This window comes from Eleutherodactylus coqui, chromosome 13 (genome assembly GCF_035609145.1).
Source record: "Eleutherodactylus coqui strain aEleCoq1 chromosome 13, aEleCoq1.hap1, whole genome shotgun sequence".
NCBI lineage: Eukaryota > Metazoa > Chordata > Amphibia > Anura > Eleutherodactylidae > Eleutherodactylus > Eleutherodactylus coqui.
This window is the reverse complement of record NC_089849.1, coordinates 46,554,377-46,567,604: the sequence shown is the minus strand read 5'-3', so window position 1 is coordinate 46,567,604 and position 13,228 is coordinate 46,554,377.

Here is a 13,228-nt window from a genome sequence, read left to right as displayed (position 1 = left end):
GTATTAGCGTACTCGATGGCGCCGAGAGAGAGAGTGAGAGAGAGAGAGAGACCAACCTAGGGGGGAAAGCTCGGCACCTGGCATCCCACATGCAAAAATACTTGAGCCTCCCATTGTAGTCAATGGTGTTCGTTACTCGAGTAGAGCTCTCGAATTTTACGAAAAGCTCAACTCGAATAATGCGGACCCGAGCATCTGGGTACTCGCTCATCTCTAGTGACCACGCATGCTCGGCCAGCGCTCCATCCATTCTGATGTCAAAGTGGAAGTGAAGTAGCCTCGCCGGACGTCGGACTCAGGAACCTGTTCTTCGGGTCGGTGGGGGTCTCAGCAGTGAGATCACCAACGATCAGCAAGTTATCCCCTATCTTGTGAATAGGGTATAACTTGTAATTCTGATTTAACCCCTTTAAGTACCCAACTAAACCGCACTCTCAAGGGGTTAAGGGTATATGATCACCATTCTGTAATTTATAAAAAAAAAGGCAAACAAAGCCACATTGGAGGAAATAGTGGCCATTGTCATATTAGCGGGTAATCACTCTGTGTTCTGGCATTTTAGGGCACAATGTGGAAGTATGAGGCACGGGAGCATTTGGTCTGCAGGCATCTAAAGTTAGTTTAAAAATGTGTTTGTAGGGGGCTCGAGGCAAAATGCTTTCTAGTTGACGAAATATTTATTTTTGCCTTCCACTAATACGTAAGAAAAATATAATCAAACAAAGCTGGAAAGCGAAGCGGGCGGATAGGCTCTATGGGTAACGTGTTTGAAAGCCCAATTTGTCAATTGATTAATTAAGCACAGGTTGGTCGAGGTTGGATTAACGGTTCATTTAAGAAAAGGACTCAGCAGCTTGAAGCGCAGCGGGAGATTTCATTACAAACGCCTGCATTCAAAAACACTTGTATTGTGAGCAGCTTTTGATAACAAAGTGAAGCTGGAAGGCGTTTCACGCAGGGCAATGTTAATGGTCGGATCTGAATATAAGAAGTAGACAATACAATACAGTGTAGTGGACCAAACAGCAAAATGGATGGTAATCAGCCATAATCAAGATTCTCCTCTCATACAGTATATTGTCATCATGTATTGTCCGGCAATTACAGGGGTGAGACACCGTTAGAGGGAACAATACACCATCTAACAGGATGGAGGCTGCTAAAACATCAGCATAGCTGCTCTTATACAATGCCAGAGCACCAAGCAGATGAAGGAAGGTTACAAGTAGCATTGAGCAGCCTCAAACAGTCCAACCCTATTTCGAGTCAAACTTTGCTAAAGTTTGGTTCAGCGCAAACCCGAACCTCGGTGGTTTATATCCATTGAACACACTGGAATTGTTCTTTTTCAACTTTTTCTTGTTCTTTTTTCTTTTTTCTCCTTTCTTTTTTCCTACTTTTTCCTTATTTTTTTTCTTTTTCCTTCTTCTTTTTTATTCTTTCTTTTCCTCCTTTTCTCTTTTTTTTCTTCTTCTTTTCCATTTTTCTTCTTTTTTTCTTCAGTAATTTTGCCTTAAAAACAGAACAGAAGTACTGAGATACACTCTTAGGGCTATTTCAGACGACCGTATCGGCTCGGTTTTCACGCCGAGCCAATATACGGCGTCCTTGTCTGCAGGGGAAGGAGGATGGAAGAGCCAGGAGCAGGAACTGAGCTCCCGCCCCCTCTCCGCCCCTCTCCACTATTTGCAATAGGAGGGGGTGAGACAGGGAGAGAGTGAAGTACTGGCGCTTAGCTCTGTCCCCACCCCGCCCATTGCAAATAGTGGCAAGGGGCAGGGAAGGGGCGGGAGCTCAGTTCCTGCTCCTGGCTCTTCCATCCTCCCCCCTGCAGACAAGGACACCATATATCGGCTCGGCGCGAAAACCGAGCCGATATACAGTCGTCTAAATAAGCCTTAAGGTAACCTAAGAGTGTTACACAGGGCTTTTATGGGTCTCAGACAAGTGTTACACACCAGTTTTAGGGGGATTGGTGAAGGTTTGGTTCAAACCAACTCAGCCCACATTCTTCACATACGCACATTCCAGTTTTAACTGATCCATTTTTTAATGAAAACAGAATTGAACCAAATATTTTCCATTTTTTAACAGATCCCGTAGACAGATCTGTAAAAAAAAATTGGCCATTGCAATCAGTTTCTTTCTCTTGTGTTCTGTTAAAATACAGTTTTGATGGATCCATTTTATCTTCTTTTGTTTTTCTTTCCTCCTGCGCATGGTCATTTAAAAACTGATCCGTTAGCCCCTTTACAACTGCCCATATGCCTTTTACGGCAGTCTTTAAGGGGCTTTATTTTGATGCATGCACCTTTTCACAGCCCTGCATCAGAAGCCTGGGATGGGTCTCCAGCCTGGCACCTTCTCTAACTTGAGAAACTGTCAATCCTCACTGTTTAACCCTTTACATGTTGGGGTCAATGCGACTGTGGCATATAATAGGCTGACAGAGGGAAGAGGCTTGTTCTGTTACCCATTGGAACCCCACAATGTGATCACAAGGTCGCAGTAGGCTGCTATTGCACCCAGAGACTTGAAATAGCCTCCGTGTCTGCCATCTATTGTGGCCTGTGAGACTCAGCCTATGGCTGAGCTTCATAGGACTATATAATACAATTAAACAATTAAAAGTGATGACTTCCAAGTCCCATACTGGGACAAAAATAAAGTTATAAAAGTGTAAAGAAAAAAAAAAATATATATATATATATAATCATGCAAGATTCATATACATGAGCAATGTTTTCCCTGCATCGCACTGTGAGAAAAAAATCTCTGCATGTCCTATCTTTGGGCATTCCTTAGAATGCATCACCCATTGTTTTCAATGGGGCCGTAAAACACATTGCACGGTGTGCAACGCAAGGTTTCTCATTGAAAACAACGCGAACACTTGCTGCTCCTCCGACGTGGCTGAAAGCAAAGGAAGATAATTTTTTTGACTCAAGTGAGTAAAAATGCAGATTGACGAGAACGATATCAGACGAGTGTAGGTAGTCTTAGGGCTTATTCAGACGTCCATATACCGGCCGGATTTTCACGCACAGCTGAGATACGCTGTTCATTTCTGCAGGGGGAGGCTGTCACAGCTGCGGCAGGGGAATCGCAATGTTCTGCCATTGTTTTCAATGGGGCCAGTGGTACTGCCGCCAACGACGCACGAGAATCTACTATTGATGACCTATCCTGCAGGTAGGTCATAAGTAGTGTAAAGCTGAAAACCCCCTTCAGGATGTGCACTATGCATGAACGCCGCATGTCAGGTGTCACTCAGGAGCCAAGCCCACTCCATACATGGCAAGTGCCGGCCGTCTTTGACAGCCAACTCCTGCCTACAACAGCTATAAACTGATCGCTGCTGTTAACCCTTTAAATTCTGCTTCAAATTCTGACAGTGATTTTTAAATGTCTCGATCAGGATAGAAAATTTCCAAACAGCCCTCAGTGATGAGATTGCAGGGTGCCATCCAGGTGTCATGGTAGCCCAAGGCCTTCTGAAGAACACTGGTCACCTCACAAAAAACAAGCATGTATATGGTTACATCTACGGAAAAAGTAAAAATGTTATAAGGGTCAAGAGACGGTGACAGAAAATAATTGAGAAAAAATATTTTTTACACGCAGTACTAGCTAAAAAAATACTATATAAATTTGGTATTGCCGTAATCATGCTGACCCTGAGAATAAAGAGAATATGTAATTTTTACTGCTCCATGAATACTGTAAAAACCAGTGAAGGGAATGGGACCTGAGCTGCAATACCAGACACAACCCATTGACAAGGGTGGTGCTGTGTTTGGAAGAATGCAGCCATGTTTTTCTAACACTGGACTACCCCTTAGGGACCATCCTCTTTTTTTCCATTTTCGTTTTTACCTCCCCCACCTTTTAAAAAATGCTAACTCTTTTATTTATGCTGTCTGAAGGCTTGTTTCTTGCGCAGCGAGTTGTATTTTTCAGTGCTAGTATTTAACTTACCATATAAAGTACTGAAAAACTTAAATAAAATTCTTAGTGGAGTAAAATGGAAAAAAAATGAAATTCCGCCATCTTTAGGTGCGTCTTGTTTCTATGGCGTACACACTGCAACAAAAATGACTGGAGGACTTTATTCTGTGGGTCAGTACGATTACTACAATAGCAAATTTATATTGTTTTTTTTTTTGCTGTACTTTTATTTTTCTTCAAAGATATTTAATTTTTTAAAAATTTTCTGCTGCCATCTTCTGACCGCAGTAACTTTTTTATCGACATAGTTTGGCGATGTCTCATTTTGTGCGGGATGTTCTGTAGTTGCCGTTGGTACCATTCTGGAGTACATACGACTTCTTTGATCGCTTTTTATTACATTTTATCTTGGAGATGGGGTGACCAAAAAAGCGAATTTCTGGCGTTCGTTTCTTTTTCTGACGACGTTCACCGTGGGGGGTAAATAATGTGTTACTTTGATAGATCTGACTTTTACAGACACAGCGATACCAAATATGTATTTTTTTTTTATTATTTAGATTCTTTTATTATAAACATGGAAAAAGGTTTTGTTTTTAAACTTGTATTACTTTTTTTTTAATAATTAGTGAAACTTTATTAGTCTTATTTTTACTTTTTTTCTTACTGCCCAGAGGGGACAACAACTTGCAGTGCTTTGATCCCTCCTGTAGTATGATGTAATGCAATAGCATTACATTATACTGCAATCGTGCAAGTAGTCTATCAAGCCACCCCATGAGCATGACTTGATAGGCATGCTGCCATAGCAGCACTGGGGCCTTTCAGAAGGCCCCCGGCTGCCATGACACCCGCACGGCTCCCTGCGAGCTCATTGCGGGGATGGGGGGCAGTACGGGACCCCGGAACATCGTCTGGGGGATTTAAATATCACTATTAGAATTGACGTATGCGCTTAAAGGGTTAACAGTTCCGATGAGCTGAGTGGATTATCAGAGCTGTTGCTGCTGGGTGTTGGCTTTAAGAAACCTATACACTCCCCGAACATGCAGGACATAACATCACATCCTGTGGCATTAAGGAGTTAGGAATAAATGAATAGACATGGATGAGTCTAAGGGATCTTGTACACGGCCTGATGATTGTGCGAAGAAGCATTAAGGTGGATTTACACCATGTAAGTGTGATATCAGGCCAAAAAACTCATACCATTATGGCACTTGCAGAGACGTGATTTTTATGCAAGTACGATGTGTTTTGCAAGAAAAACACATTGCACTCGAATCGCAGCACTTACGATTTTCTCGCGCTTGAAAAACCATTATTGACTACAAAAGTAAAAACATTGCATTGCACTTACATGTACAGGCAAATGTGATGCAATTTTTTTTTAGCTCCCATAGGGGACAATGGACAATATTGCCCAAAAAATAGTGTATGCTACAATTTTTCTCTTTCACCACTTCTTCTCGTAGCGCTGCAGGAGAAAAATCACACATGTAAATGGCCCTGATAAAATGGCATCTTTCCCCGTGCGATTTCTGTGCATCTTGCAACACACAGGAATCATGCGGGAAAGTCACCTGTGTAAATGCACCCCTAGGGTTCTTCCACATGGGGGAACTCACGCAGCTTACAAGCACAAAAAAAAACCTGACTAATGGTTTCCCATGGAAACCTTCAGAGGAAAAGAATTATAGCCACTCAAAAAACTCTCACCTAAAAAGAAAGAACATTAGAGACTGAAATTTACACAACTCAAATTTCCTGCTGTGTGAAAAGATAGAACCTGACCTATCTTTGCTGCACAATGCGCAGGAGTTTCCATAAACTACTATGGGAATTGGACAAAAAGGGAAGCTGTACTCCCATGCTGCTAAACCCAGAAGCAAGTTTTAAATGTCCCACTTTAAGCCCATGTTAGTCCCTGGGTGTTCCCTTTATCTCCGCGGGGCTGTGGGAATTTTCACGAAGGGAGGAGAGAGAGAGCGAGATGAAGGGAGTCCCCGGGGAACCCCCTTTATCACTAGGGACTGCCTTCATCTCTTCAGGGCTGGGGTTATTTCCCTGCAGCAGGGAGAGAGGGATTTCCCTGCAGGGGAGATGGAGGGATATCCACACTGTGGGGAGAGAGGGTGTTGCGTCCTCCGGACGTGCAACCTCAAAAACACAAACAAAAGGCACAACTGTGCAAAAGGAAACAAAAACTAAGTGGAATTCTCTCCCTATCGTCCCCTAACCCGGGAGGGGGCCCTGCCTACTCGGCGGACCGACCGCTCTGACAAGTGCGAGCCCGCACGCGTGCCTGGGCCACTGACCAGTCCCTGTCAGGGAGCCCTAGCACAAAAGAAAGGTAAAAACAGAAAACCAAACAAAGCATAAAAGAACTTAGCTAGGATCTTCGGCCAAGGTGTGTTCCTCCGTCGCTGTCCAAAGGTAACTGAAAGATTGACCAGCACAGGAGATCATGCTGGCACTGCTTAAGTAGGAGCCAAGCTATTCAGAACCAGGTGCTGACTGACGTTACTCCTGCAACTACCACAACTATTTTATTAAAAATAGTTTTTTTCAGTCTGTGGCACTATCCTTCCCTGGTTTGATATTGCCCTAGGAGCGCGGGATCATTTTGCTTCTTTTTGTACACTTTGAACTATCCCCTTCTAGAAGGGGCCCCAGGACTCTTAGGAGGAGGACGACCAGGGTTTGATCTATGAAAATTTTTTAGCAGACGATCAGCATGGACATCCGCTGCAGGAAGCCTGGGCCATAACCGCGCCAGTGCACCAGGTACTGCAGGGAATTCCTGACTAGACGGGAGTCCAGAATGCGGCTGATTACAAACTGCTCCTCCCCATCCACTAGCACAGGAGCCGGGGGTGATGAGTCATTCCCAGAATCGATGAATCTTTTGAGCAGAGATTTATGGAACACATTATTAATTTTCATCGTGCTGGGAATTTCTAACCAGAAGGCCACCACGTTAATCTTCTCAAACATTTTAAACGGACCGATAAATTGCGGGCCTAGTTTAGCGGATGGTTGTTTGAGTTTTATATTTCTGGTAGACAACCACACCAAGTCTCCAACACAGAATCCCGCCCCCTCAGAACGGTGACTGTCTGCAACTCGCTTGCTGTGCCGAACAAATCGCTGTAAATTTTTCTGGACCTCCGCCCACCCGGCCTCCATATCCGAACAAAACTCATTTGCTCCTGGTACCTCCGAAACCCTCTTGGAAAGGGGCCAAAACATGGGTGAAATCCGTAGTTACAAAAGAACGGTGAAGTCCCCGTAGCCTCCTGTGGTCTATTGTTTAGAGCAAACTCGGCTAGTGGTAAGAACTTCGACCAGTCCTCCTGATTTTCCGAGGCATAACAACGTAAATACTGCTCCAGGTTCTGATTACACCTCTCAGTTTGCCCATTGGTCTGAGGATGGTATGCCAAAGAGAACGAAAGCTGGACACCCAAACAAGAGCAGACTATTCGCCAAAAGCTAGACACAAATTGTATGCCGTGATCGGAGACTATATTCTCTGGCAAACCATGTAGTCTAACGATGTGGCAAATGAACAAACTCGCCAACATCTTGGGATTAGGTAAACCGGAGAGTGCCACAAAATGGCACATTTTACTAAACTGGTCCACTACCACCCACACAACAGTGTTGCCATCGGAAGGTGGTAAATCCGTGATGAAGTCCATGGACAAATGCGTCCATGGTCTATTAGGAATAGGCAGTTGCAATAACATACTGGCTGGCCGACTGTGTGATGACTTGGTTCTGGCACACACCTAACATGACGAAAGGTTCTTGAGAGTAACTTACAGGTATTATTAATCCCCGGATGCCCTGCCAACACCGAACTGTGAATCTCGGCCAGCACCTGTAACCTTAGATGAACAGGAACAAAAAGCTTCCCAGCCGGAAGCTTTGACGGGGCCAAATTTTGTGCTTTACGGACCTAACTCTAATAACACTGCCGACACCACCACCCCTTCAGACAGGAGGTTCCTCAGAAACTACTGGAAGGAAACTTCTGGAAAGAGCATCGGCCTTCACATTCTTCCAGCCTGGACGATATGTAACTAAAAAATTGAAATGGGAAAAGAAAAGCGACCAGCGGGCCTGTCTGGAATTAAGTCTCTTGGCAGATTCCAGATATATGAGGTTTTTGTGATCCGTGAAAACCGTTACTTTGTGTCGCGCCCCCTCTAGAAAATGATGCCACTCCTCGAATGCCCATTTAATCGCCAGCAATTCCCTGTCCCCAATGTCATAATTTCACTCCGAAGACGAAAATTTACGGGAGAAGAATGCACATGGGCGGAGATCTTGCAATGTCTCCGTTCCCTGAGATAGAACTGCTTCAACCCCCACCTCTGAAGCATCGACCTCAACAATAAAGGGCCTGGAAGTATCGGGCTGCACCAGAACCAGAGCAGTAGCAAAACACCTCTTCAATCTCTGAAATGACTGCATAGCTTCCGTCGACCATTTAGTAGGAAAGCACCCCTTCTTAGTCATATCAGTGAGAGGTTTAACTATCACCGAAAAATTCCTAATTAATCTACGGTAATAGTTGGCGAACCCCAAGAACCTTTGTAAGGCTTTCACATTTTCTGGTAGGACCCAATCCTGTACAGCTCGGACCTTCTCAGGATCCATCATGAACCCTTCGTGGGTAATTATATGCCCAAAAAATGTGATCTCTTGTACAGCAAACACACACTTTTCTCTTTTAGCGAACAAACAATTCTCATGCAAAGCTTGGAGGACCTGGCGAACATAAGAAACATGGGACTCAAAATCCGGAGAAAAGATCAAAATATCATCCAAGTATACTAGTACAAATCGGCCCACAAACTGAGAGAGAACCTCATTGATCAAGGACTGGAATACAGCAGGGGCATTAGTGAGATCAAAAGGCATCACCAGACTCTCAAAATGCCCCTCTGGGGTATTAAACGCAGTCTTCCACTCGTCCCCCTCCTTTATCCAGATTAAATTATATGCCCCGCACAAGTCTAGTTTGGAAAACCAGTTGGAGCCATTCAACTGCGAAAAGAGATCCGGAATAAGGGGGAGAAGTTATGGATTGCGTTTCGTGATTTTGTTCAATTGCCTAAAGTCAACACAGGGACGTAACCCGCCATCTTTTTTCTTTACAAAAAAAGAAACCCGCTGCTAGTGGGGAATTAGATGGTCATATATGATTCCTTCTCAAGCTGTCCTGAATATAATCTTTGAGCGCCTGTCTCTCAGGGGCCGATATGTTGAACATGCGACTCTTGGGGAACTTGCAGTCCGGGAGAAGCTCAATGGCACAATCCCCCTTTCTGTGCAGTGGTAATTTGTCTGCCCCCTCTTGGGAAAACACATCAGAGAAGTCAGCGATAAATTCAGGCAACTCCTCAGCCTGAATGGAGGCTATATCAGCAGAAATGCAACCGGACAGACAACCAGGGCTCCATTTAACAATGTCCCCCTTTTCCCAGTCCACTACTGGGTTGTGTAAGCGCAGCCAGGGCAACCCCAAAACTACTTGCGTAGGGAGGGATTCCATGACATATAGTGTTATACATTCCGTGTGGAACAGCCCAATCCTTAAATGGACACTAGGTACAAAAAATTTCTCTGAGATAGTGGAGCAGCATCAATGGCGGACACAGGGATGGGAACATCCAAAGCACTCATCTCTAAGCCTAAACGTTTGACAGTCTCCTGATGTATTAAATTAATACTAGCTCCTCAATCCAAAAAGACTCGTATGGGACTGTCAACACTGCCACAACGAATTTCAGCGGGAAGTACCAGCCTGGAAGAGGATACCCAAGCAATCTGATGGCCTACAGGGACTTTCTCTCTAACCTCCAGGCCATCTAGTTTTTCCCACTGAGCATTACTACGTGGGCAAAACTGAGCCATATGACCTGTGCGATTACAGACAAAGCATCGGCCATTAAACTGTATCGTCCTTCTCCTCCTAACCCTGCCAGCTAGAGACCCCAGCTGCATGGGCTCTTCCATACCTGTAGGTAGGAGGCTGGGATCCGTAGACAGTTCCTGGTGCCTCTCACTGATCAGTTTCCCAACTTTAATAGCCAGAGACATGGCCTCATCTAGACTGCGAGGTACTGGATGTCCTACCAGTACATCCTTGATCTCATGTGACAGACTACAATGGAACTGGCTCTTTAAAACAGGGTCATTCCACTGAGTTTCTGCTGCCCAACGTCAAAACTTAGCACAATAATCTTCCACAGTGGAAGCTCTCTGTCGCAAACGTCTGATATTTCCCTCAGCCACCGCTATCTTATCAGGGTCATCAGAAATAAGACCCAAAGCAGCAAAAAAAATTATTCACTGAGGTCAGAGCCTCAGACGCCGGGGGTAATGAAAACGCCCATGCCTGTGGCGCTCCCTGCAGTCTGGACATTACAATGCCCACCCTCTGGGCGTCGTCCCCCGAAAAGCTAGAACACAGTCTGAAGTAGAGCTTACAGGCCTCTCGGAAGGATCCGAATTTCTTCCTATCACCAGAAAAACGGTCAGGTAGTTCAATTTTTGTTCCTTGCTGGGAACCTGGAGCGCAAGTTGTCGCTGTTTAATCTCAGCAACCTCAGCAGCCAGCGTGCCAAGCTGGTGCGACAAAACCTCAAGGGGATTCATGTTAACTGCACAGAATCTCCCTGAGTAGGTAAGGGCTGGTCAATCTGTTGCGTCCTCCGGACGTGCAACCTCAAAAACACAAACAAAAGGCACAACTGTGCAAAAGGAAACAAAAACTAAGGGGAATTCTCTCCTTATCGTCCCCTAACCCGGGAGGGGACCCTGCCTACTCGGCGGACCGACCACTCTGACAAGTGTGAGCCCGCACGCGTGCCTGGGCCACTGATTAGTCCCTGTCAGGGAGCCCTAGCACAAAAGAAAGGTAAAAACAGAAAACCAAACAAAGCATAAAAGAACTTAGCTAGGAGCTTCAGCCAAGGTGTGTTCCTCCGTCGCTGTCCAAAGGTAACTGAAGGATTGACTAGCACAGGAGATCATGCTGGCACTGTTTAAGTAGGAGCCAAGCTATTCAGCACCAGGTGCTGACTGACATTACTCCTGCAACTACCACACCCCTCAGCTCCAGGAGAAGCAAGGGCACACCCAAAACCTGGTCTGGCCTGCAAGCAAAGTGCAGGCCACAGAACGGCTGCAACAGAGGGATTTCCCTGCAGTGGAGATGGAGGGATTTCCAGCAGCGGGGATATCCCTCCACCTCCTCTGCAGTGGAATCCCTCCAGCTCAACTGAGATGAAGAGAGTCCCTTCATGGCCTTTCCTTCATCTCGCTCTCTCTCCTCCTGGAGCAGCAAAATGCCACTCCAGATAATCTGAGTGGGCGATTTTCACGCTAATGAAACTCCGGACTTCTGTGCGGAAAAATCGTCCATTCACATGATTTTCTTGTGAGTTAGTTGTGATTTTTTTGCGCAGCTAATTCTCATGTGAATGAGCCCTTAGATTGAGTTCTTTGCACGATAATTGTTAGGTATAAACGCGTGCAGCCAGCGATCAGAGATAAATTATTGAACTATCTCTGATTAGATCTTTAAGACTGCATTCCCACTAACGTATATCGGCTCGGTTTTCACGCCGAGCCGATATACGTTGTCCTCGTGTGCAGGGGGGGGAGGATGGAAGAGCAAGGAGCAGGAACTGAGCTCCCGCCCCCTCTCTGCCCCTCTGCACTATTTGCAATGGGCAGAGGCGGAACAGGGGCGGGGCTAATTCTCTGAACTTAGCCCCGCTCCCGTCCCGCCTCCTTTCATTGCAAATAGTGCAGAGGGGTGGAGAGGAGGCAGAGAGGGGGCAGGATCTCAGTTCCTGCTCCTGGCTCTTCCATCCCCCCCCCCCCCCTGCACATGAGGACGACGTATATCGGCTCGGCGTGAAAACCGAGCCGATATACGTTCGTGGGAATGCAGCCTCATGCAGACCTAAAAATCATCATTCGTCTTCTGCAAATCCATCTGTGTAAAGAGGCATCTTAATGATTTGCTGACTAGAAAACAGCAGCAGAAGGGTTGGCTAAAGGAGGTTATGTTCCAATAAACTATCGAAACTACCTGATTATTGTTCAGTTTAAAGCGAGCGATATATACGATCCCTACGTCCTCCTGCTCACATGCTCCTTCCCATTTATCTTGCTCTATAAGAGGACCCTTTCACGCAGGATGGAGTTTCACAGGTCTAACCGCGCGTTTTGGTGCTGTATTGCAGGCAGGTTTTAAGCCATATTCAATCCCGCTTGTGGTACGTTGTGTGACCTATTCCGTCCCGCGCTAAAGAACCCTTTCAAGCCAGCGTGCTTAGATCACTAATATCTACATACAGGAAGGTGCCCAGTTATTTCCTACTAACTCAGTGCTTGAAGTGTCCTTGTAAGGCAGATTGATGTTCATTAACAAACACTTTAAGTACGATGCTTGTTGCATATATTAAAATACTTAGGGATGAAAGTCTTACGAGTAATTTAATTAACATGTAAACTTGAGGTCTCTGTAGGGAATTTTTAAGAATGATTATCATTCTGTCGATAATCAAGTAGATGGCTATGACTAGCGTGACACTCGCAGTGCATGAAATGTTAACCCGTTCTAGTTCCTCATTGTAGATGTTAGGCTCCCATCTATTAAAGCTTAGGGCAGCTTTACACTGAATGACTAGAGACGCTGGCCCTTTCACAATTGGAGGCTTTCTATATGTTAAAGGGGTTATCCAGGCAGCGCCCGCCTGGGTACACCGAGGTCGGAGCAGAACCTCTATATAATGGTCTGTGCTTGTAATTGCAAGCTTAGCTGTCACTGAAATCAATGGGAGCTACACTTGTAACTGCAAGCTGGGGTCTCATTGATTTCAATGAGAGCTGCATCTGCAATTACAAGCCCTGGCCACTACACAGGAGTTGGAGCAGCTCTCCCGCTCTGACCCCAATGTATCCCAGCAGCTCCTGCCTGGATAACCCCTTTAGTTAGACCTGTGACCCTGGAATGCAGCATAAAATCAAGTGAGCTGTCAGGTAGGTGGATGTGGAATTGCCTTGCCATGCACCAAATTAGCTGTGGGCTATTTGAGGGGTCTCCAAGCTGTCACACACACAGATAGTACCGGATATGTGGCAACTTTCTGTCCGCATGGGACAATATTCCTGCAGAACCATATTAACACTCTTAGTAGCATTTATGTCACAACAAATTAGTGCAGCTCTGAAAGCCAAAGGAGGTCCAACG